This window comes from Mirounga angustirostris, unplaced genomic scaffold (genome assembly GCF_029215605.1).
Source record: "Mirounga angustirostris isolate CCGP_5_RB_7025 unplaced genomic scaffold, mMirAng1.0.hap1 SCAF_1, whole genome shotgun sequence".
Lineage (NCBI taxonomy): Eukaryota > Metazoa > Chordata > Mammalia > Carnivora > Phocidae > Mirounga > Mirounga angustirostris.
The window spans coordinates 100932152-100949051 of NW_026991709.1; the positions used below are offsets into that span (position 1 = coordinate 100932152).

At 37.0% G+C, this 16900-nt stretch overlaps 1 pseudogene; it reads left to right on the forward strand.

Annotated features, from left to right (window-relative positions):
• Nucleotides 1-1870: 1870 nt before the first annotated feature.
• Nucleotides 1871-2808, forward strand: LOC123834615 (heterogeneous nuclear ribonucleoprotein A1-like; annotated as a pseudogene).
• Nucleotides 2809-16900: the final 14092 nt, after the last annotated feature.

Genomic DNA, 16900 nt, shown 5'->3' on the forward strand with positions numbered 1-16900 from the left:
AAAGGGTAACCTTTTATTATCTACACATATGGAATAGTAATTCTATGGCAGAATATGAGAGATTAATTTCTACCCTAGTCTTGCTGGTACAGGAGAGAAAGAATAACAGATTTTCTCTTTTACCTTCACCTTAGAAGAACAGCCAAGACTTGTGTCCATGGTCTAGGTTCCTTATTACCTATGCCTTTGAGTCAAGTTTTTGGCTGCCTTAAGATTCATAGGCATAACTGGAAAAAAAAAACCCCACTAAGCTCTTGGATCATAAGATTAAGCACACGAATGTCCATCAACTGATGAATAAAGAAGATGTGGTACATATATACAAGTGAATATTAGTTAGCCATAAAAAAGAATGAAATTTTGCCATTTCCAACCATGTGGATGGAGGTAGAATAATTATGCTAAGTGAAATAAGTCAGTCAGAGAAATTTATTTTTTAAAATTTTTTTAAAGATTTTATTTATTTTTGCACATGCACAAGAGAGCACCAGAGTGCTCATGTGTACAACTGGGGGGTGGGGAGAGGGCAAAGGGAGAAGCAGACTCCCTGCTGAGTAGAGAGCCCATGTTGACTCTATCCCAGGACTCTGGGATCATGACCTGACGCTTAATCCACTGAGCCACCCAGGAGCCTTCAGTTAGAGAAATTTAAATACCCAATGATTTCACTCATACGTGGAATTTAAGAAACAAAACAGATGAACATAAAGGAAAGAAAAAAAAAGAGAGAGGGAGGCAAAGATAAAATGGTTTAACTATAGAGAACAAACTGAGGGTTCCTGGAGAGGAAGTGGGCAGGGGGATGTGCTAAATGGGTGATGGGTACTAAGGAGTGCACTTGTGATGAGTACCAGGTGTTACATATAAATCACTAAATCTATACCTGAAACTAATATTTTATGTTAACTGGAATTTAAATAAAAATTAAAAAAAAAAAGTAAGTAAGTGTCTAGTGCTGGAATCCTCGGAAAGAATGACATGACTCAGAGACCAAGATTCCTGAAGACCTGAAAAACAGAGGCAAGCTCTACAAAAGCCATAGATTTATGTACTCGATGCATGCAGAAACCCAGATACAGAGGGAGTTGCTGGGTGCTTTGGATTCTGAACACAATAGCAAGTGTTTCCATCTAATCAAGCTTGTTGTATATCCCAACTACCATGTCTGCCATATGTCTACAGCCAGATATGAGCATATCATTGTCTCACAAAGTTCCCAACTGTGGCGATGGTGATAAAAATAGTAATTAACCTGGCTATTGCCATTTTGGTGCACCTAAGCCCTAAAATATCCTTACAGGCTAATGGAGAAAGAGAAGGAGCCAGTATTAAGTAATATAGAATTTCCTATCAACACCATTGCATGGGGACTTGAAAACGGTTTTATTTAAAAAAAAAAAAAAAAAAGTTTTAATGACCTTCACTGTATCTGAATTTTGTGGGTTCCATTCAACCAAATAAGAGTTCTGTTATGAATGCAGAGTATTATATTGATCTGGTTGAGGTTGTTCTAACCTTGTTCTAAACTAATTGGACACTATTTTACAATCCTTTTGGAAGTTGCACCTAAGGATATAATGAGTTTAATAAAAATGGTGCAATGCCACACACTTACTGATAGGGTATTTCTTTTTAAGTATGTGACATGAAAAATAGGAAATAACAGGTAACTACTAAAATAAATATGTATTATGAGTTGAGTTGGCTATGAAAATCACTTTAAGGAACAAGGCCATAATATATAATCTGGTGTCTATATTGAGTTTTAAGACATATATGGACCTTCAGAGATACGTTCGTTAGATTACTCCTTTTTGCCCATGGACGCCACCGAGTAAGCATCGTTAAAGTTTCCCCTCCCACCCCCATCATGTCTAAGTCAGAGTCTCCCAAAGAGCCTGAACAGCTGCGGAAGCTCTTCATCAGAGGTTTGAGCTTTGAAACAACCGATGAGAGTCTGAGGAGCCATTTTGAGCAATGGGGAACACTTACAGACTGTGTGGTAATGAGAGATCCAAACACCAAGGACTCCAGAGTCTTTGGGTTTGTCACGTATGCCCCTGTGGAGGAGGTGGATGCAGCCATGAATGCAAGGCCATACAAGGTGTGGCCCAAAAGAGGGCTGTCTCAAGAGAAGATTCTCAAAGACCTGGTGCCCACTTAACTATGAAAAATATTTCTGTTGGTGGCATTAAAGAAGACACTGAAGTACACCACCTAAGAGATTATTTTGAACAGTATGTGAAAATTGAAGTGATTGAGATCATGACTGACCGAGGCAGTGGCAAAAAGAGAGGTTTTGCTTTTGTAACATTTGATGACCATGACTCTGTAGACAAGATTGTCATTCAAAAATACCACACTGTGAATGGCCACAACTGTGAAGTAAGGAAAGCCCTATCTAAGCAAGAGATGGCTAGTGCTTCATCCAGCCAAAGAGGTCAAAGTGGTTCTGGAAACTTTGGTGGTGGTCGTGGAGGTGGTTTTGGTGGGAATAACTTTGGTCGTGGAGGGAACTTCAGTGGTTGAGGTGGCTTTCATGGCAGTCGAGGTGGTGGTGGATATGGTGGCAGTGGGGATGGTTATAACGGATTTGGTAATGATGGAAGCAACTTTGGAGGTGGAGGAAGCTATAATGATTTTGGCAATTACAACAATCAATCCTCAAATTTTGGATCCCTGAAAGGAGGAAATTTTGGAGGCAGAAGCTCTGCCCCTATGGTGGTGGAGGCCAATACTTTGCCAAACCAAGGTGGCTATGATGGTTCCTGCAGCAGCAGGAGCTACAGCAGTGACAGGAGGTTTTAATTACTGCCAGGAAACAAAGCTTAGCAGGAGAGGAGAGCCAGAGAAGTGACAGGGAAGCTACAGGTTACAACAGATTTGTGAACTCGGCCAAGCACAGTGGTGGCAGGGCCTAGCTGCTACAAAGAAGACATGTTTTAGACAATACTCATGTGTATGGGCAAAAAACTCGAGGACTGTATTTGTGACTAATTGTATAACAGGTTATTTTAGTTTCTGTTCTGCGGAAAGTGTAAAGCATTCCAACAAATGGTTTTAATGTAGATTATTTTTTTTTTTGTACCCATGCTGTTGATTGCTAAATGTAATAGTCTGATCATGATGCTGAATAAATGTGTCTTTTAAAAAAAGAGAGAGAGAGATGGACCTTCAAATATAAAATTAACAGATAAACTATATTTTGCAGTAAGTTTTGCGAAACTTCAATAATCCAAGTCATACTAGAAAATGTAGAAAAATGACCTCCGGAAATCTTCAAATAGTTATAACGATTGAGAACTTTCACTCTATTTGCACACATCATTTATCATATTTCTACACATCCATTCTAAGAAGAATATTAAGAAAAAAAGTTTTCCCAACTAATCCTTTTGTCATCACACCATCATACATAATATACTGTTTCCCCTGCTTGGAATCAAGAATTCTGGGGTCTGTTCCCCTAAAGCCTACCTAAAATACTCTTTTGCTAAAAAAATAGTAATAATAGTTTTTTTTTAAATGCAAAATCCAGCAACCTGTGGCCTAGCAGAAAAAAGAAAATATTTTTATTTGTTCTTCTCACATTACTATCTCTATACACTACACCACTCCCTCATGTGTCTCTCCAATCACCAATTTCTTCATGTGTATCTCTCAGACTAAAATATAAAGCTATAGGTTCTCTGATGTACCCCACACTCTGGAATATCTTAATGACAATCTGCCATTGAAGAACTTTCCACAGAATAAAACTCTTTGTACCTTATCTTCTTGTCATTTGTATTAATGCAGTTAGTTTTAACATAAAAGTAAAGTGGTTTGGTTTCTCAGTCAAGAAGGTATATCTTTAAAAGCTTCCTTTTTCTGTATAAACCCAGAAATGATAAATAATTTTTAAAAAGTTCTTTAGATTTTTTTTTTTAAATACCTGCCTCTGCTTGAAAGGAAAAAAGAAAAACTCTATAGTTTAAAAAGAGCAATATCTCTCCTTAAAAAAAAAAAAAAAAAAAAGATAACGAATGGGAGGAAAGAAAGGAAAGGGGAAAAGAAACAGAGAAAGGAAATAAGAAATTAAGAGAGAAAAAGAGAAGCAAACCATAAGACCATTATATGCAGAAATTGACCCAACCCAAGGCACACAAAAGAGAAATCTTTTCTGGAAGTTGAGCTTATAAAGTGTAATAATAAAGTTTAGAGAAACACCTGCACCATGTAAGTTAGTACTCAATATCTACAAATAAGAGGTTTCCTGTCTAAGAAAACAGAGATAAAAGAAATCTGTAAAGAGCTTTAAGGTATGTATCTTTGAAAATCCTCATAAATAAAGGTATAAGTAGCATCCACAAATTAAAATGGGAAGTTGTAAAATATTAGACAATCATTAAGTAGGGTCAAATATTTAAAAGGCCAACTACAACTTAGAAAGAAAAAATGCTTATTAACATTTTAAAAAGATATATATATCAATTTCAATATAAAGATTTATATATAGATATTGATATATATATATATAATGATTTATTGGAGTTAACCCAAGAAACACAACGATAATACCATTTACAAATATTTTTAAACACACAAAACAATAACATTTATGGGGACATGTATATAGTAAAAATAGACAAACTTGCATGGGAATAATACAGGACAATTTCAGGAAAGTGGTTACCCCTGGAGTGAAAGGAATTGAGAATAAAGGTGATGCCACCTTCACAGTACCTAATTTATTCTTCATAAAGAGGAGACTTTGAAGCTAATATGGCAAATATTAGCATTTTTTTTAATCTTGGTAATATTCATGGGTCTGTTATTTTCTCTGCTTTTCTATTTACTTGGAATTTTAATAATTATTACATACCTATTTATGTAAAAATTTTTACATGCACTAGAAACTCTGGGGACCGTTGAGCTTCACTGCTACATGGTTAGTCAGGGAGTCCCAAATACCACTATCTGTGTGTGTCTCTCTCTGAGGATTTAGTTTCTCTAAACCTCCAATCTCCTGCCTGGGGTATTTATCCAGCCATAAGTACCTTTAAACCCAGACACCTGTTTCCAGCAGAACACCTCCACCTCTCCCCTTTACATGTCTGGTGCCCCTGAGTCCAGAATATGATTGCTCCTGAAAGTAAATAGCCAGTTGTCTTGAGGACAGGGCTAGGCTAATCACATTACTGTGTGGAATAGGAATGGGTACCAGGGATTTTAGCTTATCTTTTCAGCTCTTCTAAAGATCCCTCCATCCCCAGTTTTCATCACATCCCTCACCTCCATCTTTCTAGTGCCCTGGTTCCTTGAATTTCTGAGTTATTCCAGTTTTGACAGGTCAATCAACTGGCATTGGTGAGCAGCCCTCTGTCTTTCCTCAGATTTTAGCCTCTCCCACTTTGTCATTCCCACCCAACTGTCCACTTCCTATCTTCAAAAAAATGTAAGACCCTACCAACGCTCACCCACTGTTACCTGCCCCCTCCTTTCCCTGTGCTCTTGTGACGTGTACTTCAAAAAAAAAAGAAAGAAAGAAAATGTAATTACTGTTACTTTAGAGAAATTTGCAAAGGAGCATAAATATGTGTTTTCACCATTTTCAATAAAAAGTCACTTATTTTTCCAGTTTTTAAAAAAAGCATAAAATAAATGTATCTTTCATTTTTAATGTAAAGATTTCCCAAGTAGTACTTATCAGATGCAAAGTTAAAGGAATGTTCTGAGATAAACCTAAGAGTAGGATATTACAACTCCAAAAAAGGCTGAAGTCCTTGCTAAGACTAGTCAAACAATGCTTCAAAGTACTGTATGTATGTGCTTTAAAGTAAAGAGGTGATTTAGCTCAGTAGGTAAATTTTTAAATCTTTTACAAGAAGTACTCATGTTTAAACCCATTTCCTTTCATCCTGTGGGAGTATCAGGGTGTCTTATCAACCACTGATTTCAAACTAATGGCTTATACACCTAAGCAGTCTTTTTTGGCTTCTGTGTTTAAAATAAATCTGAACATGCATTTAGGTTAGGCCAACACTGGCCTGTTCGAAACAGATCCCATACTCCCTATTTTCAGAACCCTCTTCTTGATTTACATATGTACATTATCTCCCTGGACCCTGTAGGTGATTGGGGTTTACAACAATCCTTGTATGGAATTCTCAGCAAACGGAGGCCAGAGCCTTTTAAATGAACCCAACTCTTAACAAAGATAGAACAAGTGTCAAGCATCAGCATTATAAAGAAATCTGACCTGATACCTACCTTTTAGAGACTCTAACAAAATATAAAAGAAAAAATATGGGTTCAGTAAGTCACAAGAGAATCGCTTTTTACGAGTACCACTCGGATGTTTTCAGAGGAATACAGAGCAATCCCTGACTCCCTTTGTTCTTAATCCAGATTAGCTAATGAGTCAGCTTCAAATATTTATAAGGAAAACACTTTATGTTGCTTGGGGAGAAGCCTAAGAGTTCCAGTTACAAATTGAGCTTTCACCTTGAAATGTCTGCTACCTCAACTTGCAACAGCTGGGGGGGCCTGTGCTCTGAGAAAAAGCCTGGCTAACAGCAAAGCCGAGCTCACACCCCACCTCAAGTTTTATGACTTCTTAATGGCTTGAATCACTTGTAGGTGTTTTTAATACCTGCTGTCAGTTTGAAAATGTTTCTCACTTGGCAACTGGATAAGGACAATAAACTTGTCAAGCAGGCAACTAACTATTCAATCTATTATTAAAAACATAAAATCCAAAGAAATGGAAAAGCTGTCTAGGTCTATAACTTCTCACTAACACTTTTCATCCATAATGTCTTTTAAAAGCACTTCCTGAAGTTTATTCCCTTATTAAGAGAATTATCAGGGAATAAATTATGTGGTAATAATCCAGTGCTCTTTCTAAATAACAAAGAGGAGTAATAAATATGAGAAGATATTTATATTATGTGCTTTTAATAACTGCTGGTAGTCACAAACACATTATTTTAATTAAGGAAAGGCTAAGCAGAAATCAGTTATGGAAAGTTTCTGTGACTAACCCTTTTCTTTCCAGAAAAAAAAAAAATGCAAAGATAAATACAAATTTTTGTTTCCAGAGAGAATAAATTCATTGAACACACAATTATCATTCCCAGACTCGGGTTTTATTTTGTTGCTCCTGAAATAAACTGCCAACTCTCCCTTCACCTACTTAAATATGTACTTTCAAATAATTGATATCCATTGAGTAATAAAATGGTACCTGGTGATATTGTAAGAATAACAATAAGATCTCTCCATTATCATTCAGGAATAGAGTTAAGATACTTGAGAGACATTAACTCAGCAGAGTACATCTGTGGATATTAAATATCTAAGGTTCTAAAATCACTAGTAAGAAAACTTGCAATCTCCGATTTTTGAAAGAGTTCAGTCAGATACATTTTATCAAAATTACTTACTGCACATGGACTAGTTCAATATGAACAAACACCTTATTCAATCTGACCAGTTATCCATTGGTTACCAGTTACTTATTTGTAACAGGTTTATTGAGGGGGGTCAAAATTCAATGGATTATGAACATGAAATGATTTAATTTTTCCCATATCTACACTAGGAGTTACAAACTGGTAGCCTATAAACTTAAGCAGTACTTTGTTTTGCCTGTAGAGTTTAAAATAAAAGTGAATTTGAGTGTATGTGAAGCATGCACCATCTTACTTGTCACTGTACTCCATACTCTCTGAGGCAGGTAGAATCCAATTTTAAGATGGCCCCTGAATCCTCACCCACAGGGGCACACCCAACGTATAAAACCTTCCTCTTGACTGTGGCTAGGACCTGTGAATATGACTGATGCCACTCCCACTGGTGAGTCACGATATATTGCAAAGGTGAAGGTACTTTCCAGATTCAATTAAAGTTCCTTATCAGTTGACCTTAAGCCATTCTAAAGGACAGTATCCAGGTGGGCTTGACCCAATCATCGATGTTCATTCAGAGAGTGTCTTGGCCCTTCCTGAAGCAGCAGAGTTGCTTTCTGGCTGGCCTTGAAGAAGCACACAGTCGTGATGCGAACTGCTTATAGAGAGGGACAGCTGAGGGCCTGAATTCCACAACTGTAAGGAACTGAATTCTGCCAACATCCTGACTGAGCTTGGAATTAGATCCTGAGCTCCAGAGGAGAATGCATTCTGTCTGACACATTGATTGCAGTCTTGTAAGATCCTGAGCTGAGGACCCAGTTAAGTCATTCCCACACTCCTGATCCTCTGGAAACTGGGAGATAATAAACACGTGCCATTTTAAGCCACTAAATTTGTGAATATTTATAACTCAGCAACAGAACCCTCATCTTGAGTCATACTTATCCCCTTCTCCAGCTTTTTTTTAAACCTTAGAGAGTTTCTTTAATGTTCTCAACAGTTTCGGTTATGAAAACTTAGTCCTATCTAGTTCACAGTTTTAACTTCATATCAATTTAAAGATCCTCCTCTTACCCAGTACAAGTTACAGCAGTGGCCCTGCCTGCTTGGAGTAACGTGGGTAAAGTTCTGTCTTTCCTACTTTTTTCAAGGTCTAGATTTCTGTATTGGGTTCTGTAAAGAGGAAAAGGAGACCCAGAGATAGCATTATGTTGGTATACGTGGTGGGAGGTATGATCTACTTGGTCTGATTTTACTCAGTCTACAAAAGTGGCACTAATGCCTTTCTCAAGAATGTTCAACTTCACTCCAGCCCTCCTCAGTTGCTGAGGATTCCCCCAAGAGAAGGGAAGTCGGACCTCCCTCGGTCTCCTGCGAGTGGACTACACCCAAAATGCCTCCCCAGGTTGAAAAAACGATTCCTTGTCACTGAACCTGTCTGAAAGCCCAATGTCCCTCCTCTAACCTCCACTCCCCCACGGGGGAGACCTGCATATTTCAAGGTCCACTTCTATGATGTCTGAGGATTGCGGAGAACTGGAAAGGGATGAGGTTACCCCCAACTCCTGCCACGTTACTCTAGAATACCTTTAAGCTCTGCTGGAAAACTCCTTTAATTCTCCCGCCATCAGAAATGTGTAAGAGGGAACTAGTCTTTAAATTCATCAATGCCCTCCAACTTCAGAGGACCCCATATCAGGCTCTCTCACAAAATCAGAGTACAGAACCAGGTTTGGTCTACATAGACTTTTGTTCAGTATTCATCCAGCCAGAGAATAAAAGGAAAGATTCTTTTTTTGGACCCAATTACTGTGTATCATTGGTACCTTCCATTAGAATTTAGAGTACAAGAGACTTTTTCCTCAAATTTGAGCTTTAGCTCAACTTCCTGGACCAAAGGAAAATCTCACATCTGGCCGCATAGTTAATTTATCCAAGACAGCAAAACCAGCTATATAAGGAGAGAAAACTGTAAAGCTTTAAAGACCAAGCACCATCTACACTCTTTTCCTCCTCCCCACAAACAAATTTATGCTTATTCACCATTCATAGAACAAGCTGTCAAAAAATTTCCATCAGTTTTTCCCTCCTACCAGCTTCACCAAAAATGGAAAAGAAGCCCAGGCTCTAGATTTGATTCTCCATACAGTGAATTCTCAATAAACAGTACCAACTAGAGTGAGACCCATTCACAAAAAAAGCAAAAGCTTACTCCAGGTCTTTGTGAATATACCACCTTATTGATCTCAGGGCTCAGCCCACCTTCTGTGATAACTCCTAGAAAATTCTACATTAACCCTGCAAAGCTGCACACCCGCTCAGGAAAGCACACATTTTCAGGGCTTTTTTTTTTTTAATTAATAACTTTATTTTTAGAGAAATTTTAGGTTCATAGCAAAACGTAGCCAAAAGTACCTGGAGTTTCCATATACCCCCATCTGCCCCACCAACACACAATCTCCTGTACTACCAATATCTGCCACCACAGTGGGTACATTTGTTACAACTGATAAACATACACTGACACATCATTATTACCCAAAGTCCACAGTTTACGTTAGACTTAAGTTGTGGGTGTTGTATATTCTTCAGGTTTTAACAAATGTATAATGATATGTATACATCATTATAGTATGGACCATAATAGTTTCACTGCCCTAAAAACCTATGTTGACACATAATTACACAAGTCCGTAGTTTATATTAGAGTTCACTCTTGATGTTGCATATTTTAGGGGTTTGGACAAATATATGTCATGTATCCATCATTAAAATATACAGAATATTTTCACTGCCCTAAAAATCCTCTGTGCTCTATCCATCCCCCAACCCCCACAACCTCTGATCTTTTTAATGTCTCCATAGTTTTACCTTTTGCAGAATGTCATATGGTTGGATTCCTATAGTGTGTAGCCTTTTCAGATTAGCTTCTTTCACTCAGCAATATGCATTTAAGATTCCTTCACATTTCCTAATGGTTTGATAGCTCATTTCTTTTTAGTGCTGGATAATTGTCCATTGTTTGGGTATATCATAGTTTATCCACTCACCTAACTGAAGGATATCTTGGTTGCTCTCAACTTTAGGCACTTAAGAATAAAGCTGCTATAGACATCTGTGTGCAAGTTTTTCTGTGGACATAAGTTTTCAATTCATCTGGGTAGGTACCCAGGAGCAGGACTGCTGGATGGTAAGGCAATGTTAGTTTTGTAACTGCCAAACTCTCTTTCAAAGTGGATATACTGTGTTGTACTTCCACAACAATGAATGAGAGCTCCTGTTGTTCCATATCCTTGCCAGCGTTTGGTGCTGTCAATGCTTGGAATTTATACCATTCTAATATGTATATAATGGTATTTCATTGTTATTTTAATTTGCATTTCCCTGATGACATATGATGTGAAGCATTTTTTCATATGCTTACATGCCATCTGTATATCCTCTTTGGTGAGGTATCTGTGAAGCTGTTGGACCCATTTTTTAATCAGGTTGTTTGTTTTCTTATCGTTTTGTTGGAAGGGTTCTTTATATATATTTGTGTAATACCCTGTACTAGATGTGTCTTCTGTAAATATTTTCTCAGTCTGTGGCTTGCCTTCACATTCTCTTGACATTGCCTTTCACAGAGCAGAAGTTTTTAATTTTTTTTAAAGATTTTTATTTATTTATTTGACAGAGAGAGAGATAGCGAGAGCAGGAACACAAGCAGGGGGAGTGGGAGAGGGAGAAGCAGGTCTCCTGCGGAGCAGGGAGCCCAATGCGGGACTCGATCCCAGCACCCTGGGATCATGACCTGAGCTGAAGGCAGACGCTCAACGACTGAGCCATCCAGGCGCCCCAGAAGTTTTTAATTTTAATAAACTAGCTTATCAATTCTTTCTTTCATGGATGGTGTCTTTGATATTATATCCAAAAAGTCATTATCACACCCAAGGTCATCTAGGTTTTTTCCTATGTTACCTTCCAGGAGTTTTATAGTTTTATACAGGTAGGTGGCTTTATTTGTCCATTACTAAAGTAACACCTAGTACACAGTAGACACTCAAATTTTTACTGAATCAATTTACTTGTTTATGTATTTGGTGTACTTGTGGGGAGTATAATAATTTGGTTTTTGCCTTAGGTTTCTAATAAGGAGTTTCAAAAACTCTTAGAAATTCCTGAGTGATGGGAGTCTTTGCAATGCTAATCAGATGACTCCTGTGGACTCCTAGGTAGCTTCAGGTTGGAGCTGGTCACCAGAAAGTCCAACCAAATAATTACAGGGTTGAACTTTCAGCCCTGTCAATCTCCAGGGAGGGGTGGGAGACTGCAGATTGAGTTCAATGCCTTGGCCATTGATTTAATCAATTGTGCCTTTATAGTGAAATTCAGTGGTACCTTTTCCTGATTGGTGATCACATTGATATGCTGGGAGAGTGAAGCACCTCAATTCTTCAGGTAGAAGGCATGGAAGCTCAGTATTCAAGATCCTCTCAGACTTTGCTCTATGTGTATGCCATACACACACACACACACATATGTGTATGTATATATATATGTGTGTGTGTGTATATATATGTACATAATAAGTCTAATGCTTTCCTGAGTTGAGTTGTTCTAGTGAATTATCAAACTTGCACTTGCACTTGGTTGTGGGAACTCCCTAATTGGTAGTCAGTTGGTCAGAAATGTGAGTGGCTTCAGGACCCCCGGAACTTGTGACTGGCTTCTAAAGTAAGGGTATCTTAAACCTGTGGATCCTGATCCTGATTCTGGGTTGTCAGCATCAGAAGTGCACTGAACTGCCGTTCCCCAGACGGGACTAAAACAGAATACTGTGTATAACAAACCAGTTAATTGCATTTCCACAAGTGTGTACACTGTATTTGTCTGGTATCAACAACCAAGGCTTAGTCTCAATCAAACTGCAAATTCTCACAAAGCATGGAATAATTTTTAAACTGTACAATAAAATGACAAATAGGAGTCCAACCGATGCATTGATTTTTTCCATGCTGCTGAATGTTTGTCCTTATTTACTTTTTAACCAGTGACCTACATATATATATAGGTCTCTGAGTAATGTCATTAAATAAAATTTTATGGACATAAAAATAGAACTGAGATGCCAGGAACTACAACTTTGAAATGAATTGATTAAGGTAAATCAAGCCATCATTAACAGTAGCTGAAATACAGTGTCACTACATCAGTACACAATGGGACACTCGTTAATTTTATGCACTCCATGAAGAGTATATTCTAATAACTTCTAGGCTAGCAGGGGGAAGTAAATTAGGCAAAACATCAGGAAAGCATTAGAAAAGCAGGTGACTCCTATTACACTGGTTTTTCATAAGCTGAGATAAGGATCTACAATACAGGCAATCAATTATTTCAAAAGAAATTCAAATTCAAAAATCAATAACTGGCTTTCTTTGCACAGGGGGAATATCTAATAGCAGCAATCAGCAACTAGGGCAACTTCTAACCTGATACATTTAGCCAAAATGATTTCAATTTCTATCTCCAAGTATGTTTTAGTGCTTCTATTCCATCGTATTACTTTGAAATTTTTCATTAGAGATTCAAGGCTTTTCAGAACTAAAAGTCACCATAGAAGTCATTATGAGATAACATCTGCTGGAGACACCTTATGAAGTTAAACTTGAATTTGGTTTAAATATGTAATAAGGATGACCATTATATTATACTAATCCTCTTGCTTAATGAAAGCAAAGTGAATAAATATAGGTGTTGTGGTTCACTTGTAAGGACTATAAGAATTTAGGATATTTTAGAAGAGCTGGGCAGATTTTATCTTTATCCCATCAAATATAAAAGAGATTTGTTAGCAAATCAATAGTGCAAAGGAAGAAAATGTTTCTTCTACTGGAGAGTAGAGGACAACCACTGTTTCAATCACCACTTTAACAGCAGTGTTTGCATTCAACAATGAATTGTTAATTACAAATGATTGTTATCTGTATGTAAAAAGTTCTCAAGATATATATAGCCCACCTCTTCCTCCCTGAAAGCCATCAACAAAATATCTCTGTGCCCTTCAACCTAACAAAACTAAATTATATTTTTAAAATATTCTATAAATTTGACTCTTCCTAAAGTCAGATTACCCTCTTGGCCACTACAAATTAAGAAAGTTTTTTCAGTGTGTGCAAAGAACTAACTAGCTTAAAATTTCTTGATTACTATTCTTTCAGTGGAAAAATTTTAAGGAATTTTTTTTTTAAAGAATCCAGAAATGAACCCAAACTAGTTAAGCCCAGTCCCAACATTATACTTAAAATTCTACATCTTTCTACCTTTTCAGTAAAGATCATTGAAAAAGAGTTCTGAAAATACATAAACAAATGATGAATACATACATTAAATAATTGAAATTGCCAAATATAGGTGATACCTGCTAGAAAAGCAGATTTTAAATTGTTCTGTGTGTAACAGGATTTCTCAACCTCAGCACTATGGACATTTTGGGCTGGAAAATTCTTTGTCATGGAGGGCTGTCCTGTGCATCCTAGGATGTTTAGTAACATCTCTGGTCTCTGCCCACAACATGCCCTCAATTCCCATGCCCTACCTCAGTTGTGACAACCAAAAATGTCTGCAAACTTTGCCAAATGCCCCCTGAGGGTGGGGACAAAATTACTCCCATTTGAGAACCACTGGATAGTTTGTTGAAAATACAGATTGTTGAGAGCCATCCCCCAGCAATTCTTCCTCCCCAACCCCCGTAATTCTGATTCAGCAAGTCTGAAGAGATCTACATGTTTTTTTCTTTTTTACAACCACTCTGCATTTTTCTTATGTGGGTATTCCCAAACCACATTTTGAGAGCCACTACGTATTTATTTGCCAGCAACATCCCAGGGAGAGGCGAGGCATTACTACGTGTTCAGTAATCTGACCTCAACAACCCTTCTGGCTGTCCAAAGCTGAGAGCCAGAAGGAGAACCACAAATGTCCTCTTATTAATCAGAAAACCATGTATCTTTTCAAGCCCCACAGTATATAGAATGTTTTCATTCTAGATTCTAGATTCTTCCAACAATCCTCTGAGGGAGATAGGAAAGATATTTTACAAATTGGCTTCCATAACCATTTCTACCTCATTAGGGTTTATATTTCTAGTTTCTGATCATGAATAACAGCACAACAAAAGCTAATCAACTCTTTCAACTGCATGGCATCCCTAGAGAAAATAGATTCAGGGTTGTCTTATTTAAAATTATACACCTAAAATCCACCAGAATTCAAAGCTTGAGATTTTTCCATATGTAAAAGTTTTGTTTTGTTTTTTTTTTTTTTCATGATCTACATACCTCTTTCCTTCAGCAGGTATAACTGGATCAAACAGATCAGTTCACTATAAATTGGGCATTAAGGAGTTCTATACTCTTACCTACACTTATCACTAAAATTATATGTGAACACGTGCAAAGTTTTTTGACTGAATTTTTGGATTTTTTTCCATCAAGTAATTTACCAATACAGTAGTCATGTCAGTGAATGTCCCATCTTCCCTGAAAGCTGAATTATATGTTTTTGTTGTTTTTTTTAGCAGTCACATGACTCCTTATCTAGCTTCTGGTCAGATAAATTCCCCTTTCCCATGGTCTACTGTCAAACCTATCCTGCACTGTGCTGACTTTTACGAACTAAATACAAGAGTGCACAGTTATTGCTGCCATATTTATCTTCTTGATTCAACCCAAACGTCCATTCTATATAAACCAAATAATCAAACTGGTGATAAGGCTAGATGTAAATTCCTGTACAAGCCTGATACAACCTCTATCTTTCCTTTTAATCTTTCTCCCAATCATTATTAAGAGATATTTATACTTCTGAGATCCTCTGAGCAAGATGAAATCATAAGGACATGTCAGGTAAATGGAACAGCATCATAAATAACTGAATGGATCAGCCCAGAGTGTATTGGCTTTCAACAGAGTCCACTAAATAATGTCCAAGGACATGATATTCAAGTATCTCACTACCAGCTTTCAACCTCTCTTTTCAGGCTCACCTTGATCTTCATCCTCTATGCTACACTATTAGCCAAAAGGACTGTGTCTATTAACTGAATTTCATAGGATGTCTTACCTCAAGTCTTCTCCTCACTCTCTTGACTCTTCCATTCACGAGATTCTAACTTTGCCCAGTAAGATTCTCCTAATCCTTTAATGTCCAACACAACCACCTCCTCCATAAAACCTGCCATCATCACCACCTTCATTACCCAACCTTTTTGGAAATAAGTTTCTCCTACTGAATTCTCATGGTAATATATGAATACATCAGCCTTAAGGTATTCATCAATTGCTAATTCCCTACTCATAGGTCGCCTCTACCTAACACAATGTTTCTCACTTGGGAATTCTTTGTTAATGAACGAATTAATATTATACCTCAAACTTGAAACTTCTATGTGAAAACTAGAAAAAGGTGGCATCTAGAGTCGACACAAATTAGGAGTAGGCTTAAGAGTAAAAGTAAGAGTGAATAAGAAAATATTTCATAAACAATCTTGCATTGAGAAGGAATAGCAATAAAAATGTGCCTCTTCTCACTCAAATTTTAAAAATGAGATTAATCAGTCTAATGGGCTTCCATAACCATTTCTAGCTCCTTAGGATTTTCATTTCTAGTTACTATGATCATGAATAACAACCTAACAAAAGCTAATCAACTCTTTCAACTGTAGGGCATCACTAGGGTAAATGGAGTCTGATTTCAGAAATGATGCAAAACCTTTAGTGGCAACAGATGCCAAAGTAGATTTGGGCCAAAATAGCAAATTACTTAACCAGTCCTTGGGTCACTAATTCATTTCAAAATGATTTGACCTGGAGTAAGCCTGGTGAGCCTAACTCTACCTGCACTAGATAAAAACTACTTAGAGGGAGTAGGCAATTGATTCCCCAAAGGACTCTGATAAAAAACAACTTAAGTTAGAGAAAAGCAGCAGCTCAGCACTTGAGCCGCAAATTATTTATGTGCTTCCATCACGATTTCTGAAATACAATTTAAGTTGGGAAAAACTTCTAAGTGAAAATTTCAATTTTTTTCCTAGAACCAATATAGTAAATTTACCTGTAGCCAAATATATTTTACCAAACACTATTACTGCAAAAATAAAAAATAAAAATTTGCTTAAGTAACCTAACCATATGTTCTTCTTAAGCAACAATCAAATGGTAAAATTCTAGTTTGAACAAGAGTTTTTAGAAACCTTCTACATTCACTTCAATGGGATAATATCTATTTTATCAAAATTAATTGACACAAATATGCATTACAAAATATAGTAACAATTCCCCACCACACTTTATTACATATATCTGAATATACATACATATATACATATATACACACATATATGCACACACTAATGTCAATGTAATATTATATAAATAACAGATGCTTGAGAGCCCAGAGATTGATTTAAAATTCATCATTCTGACTTTAACTCACTTTATGCATTATAGTCACTCTACCTCTTT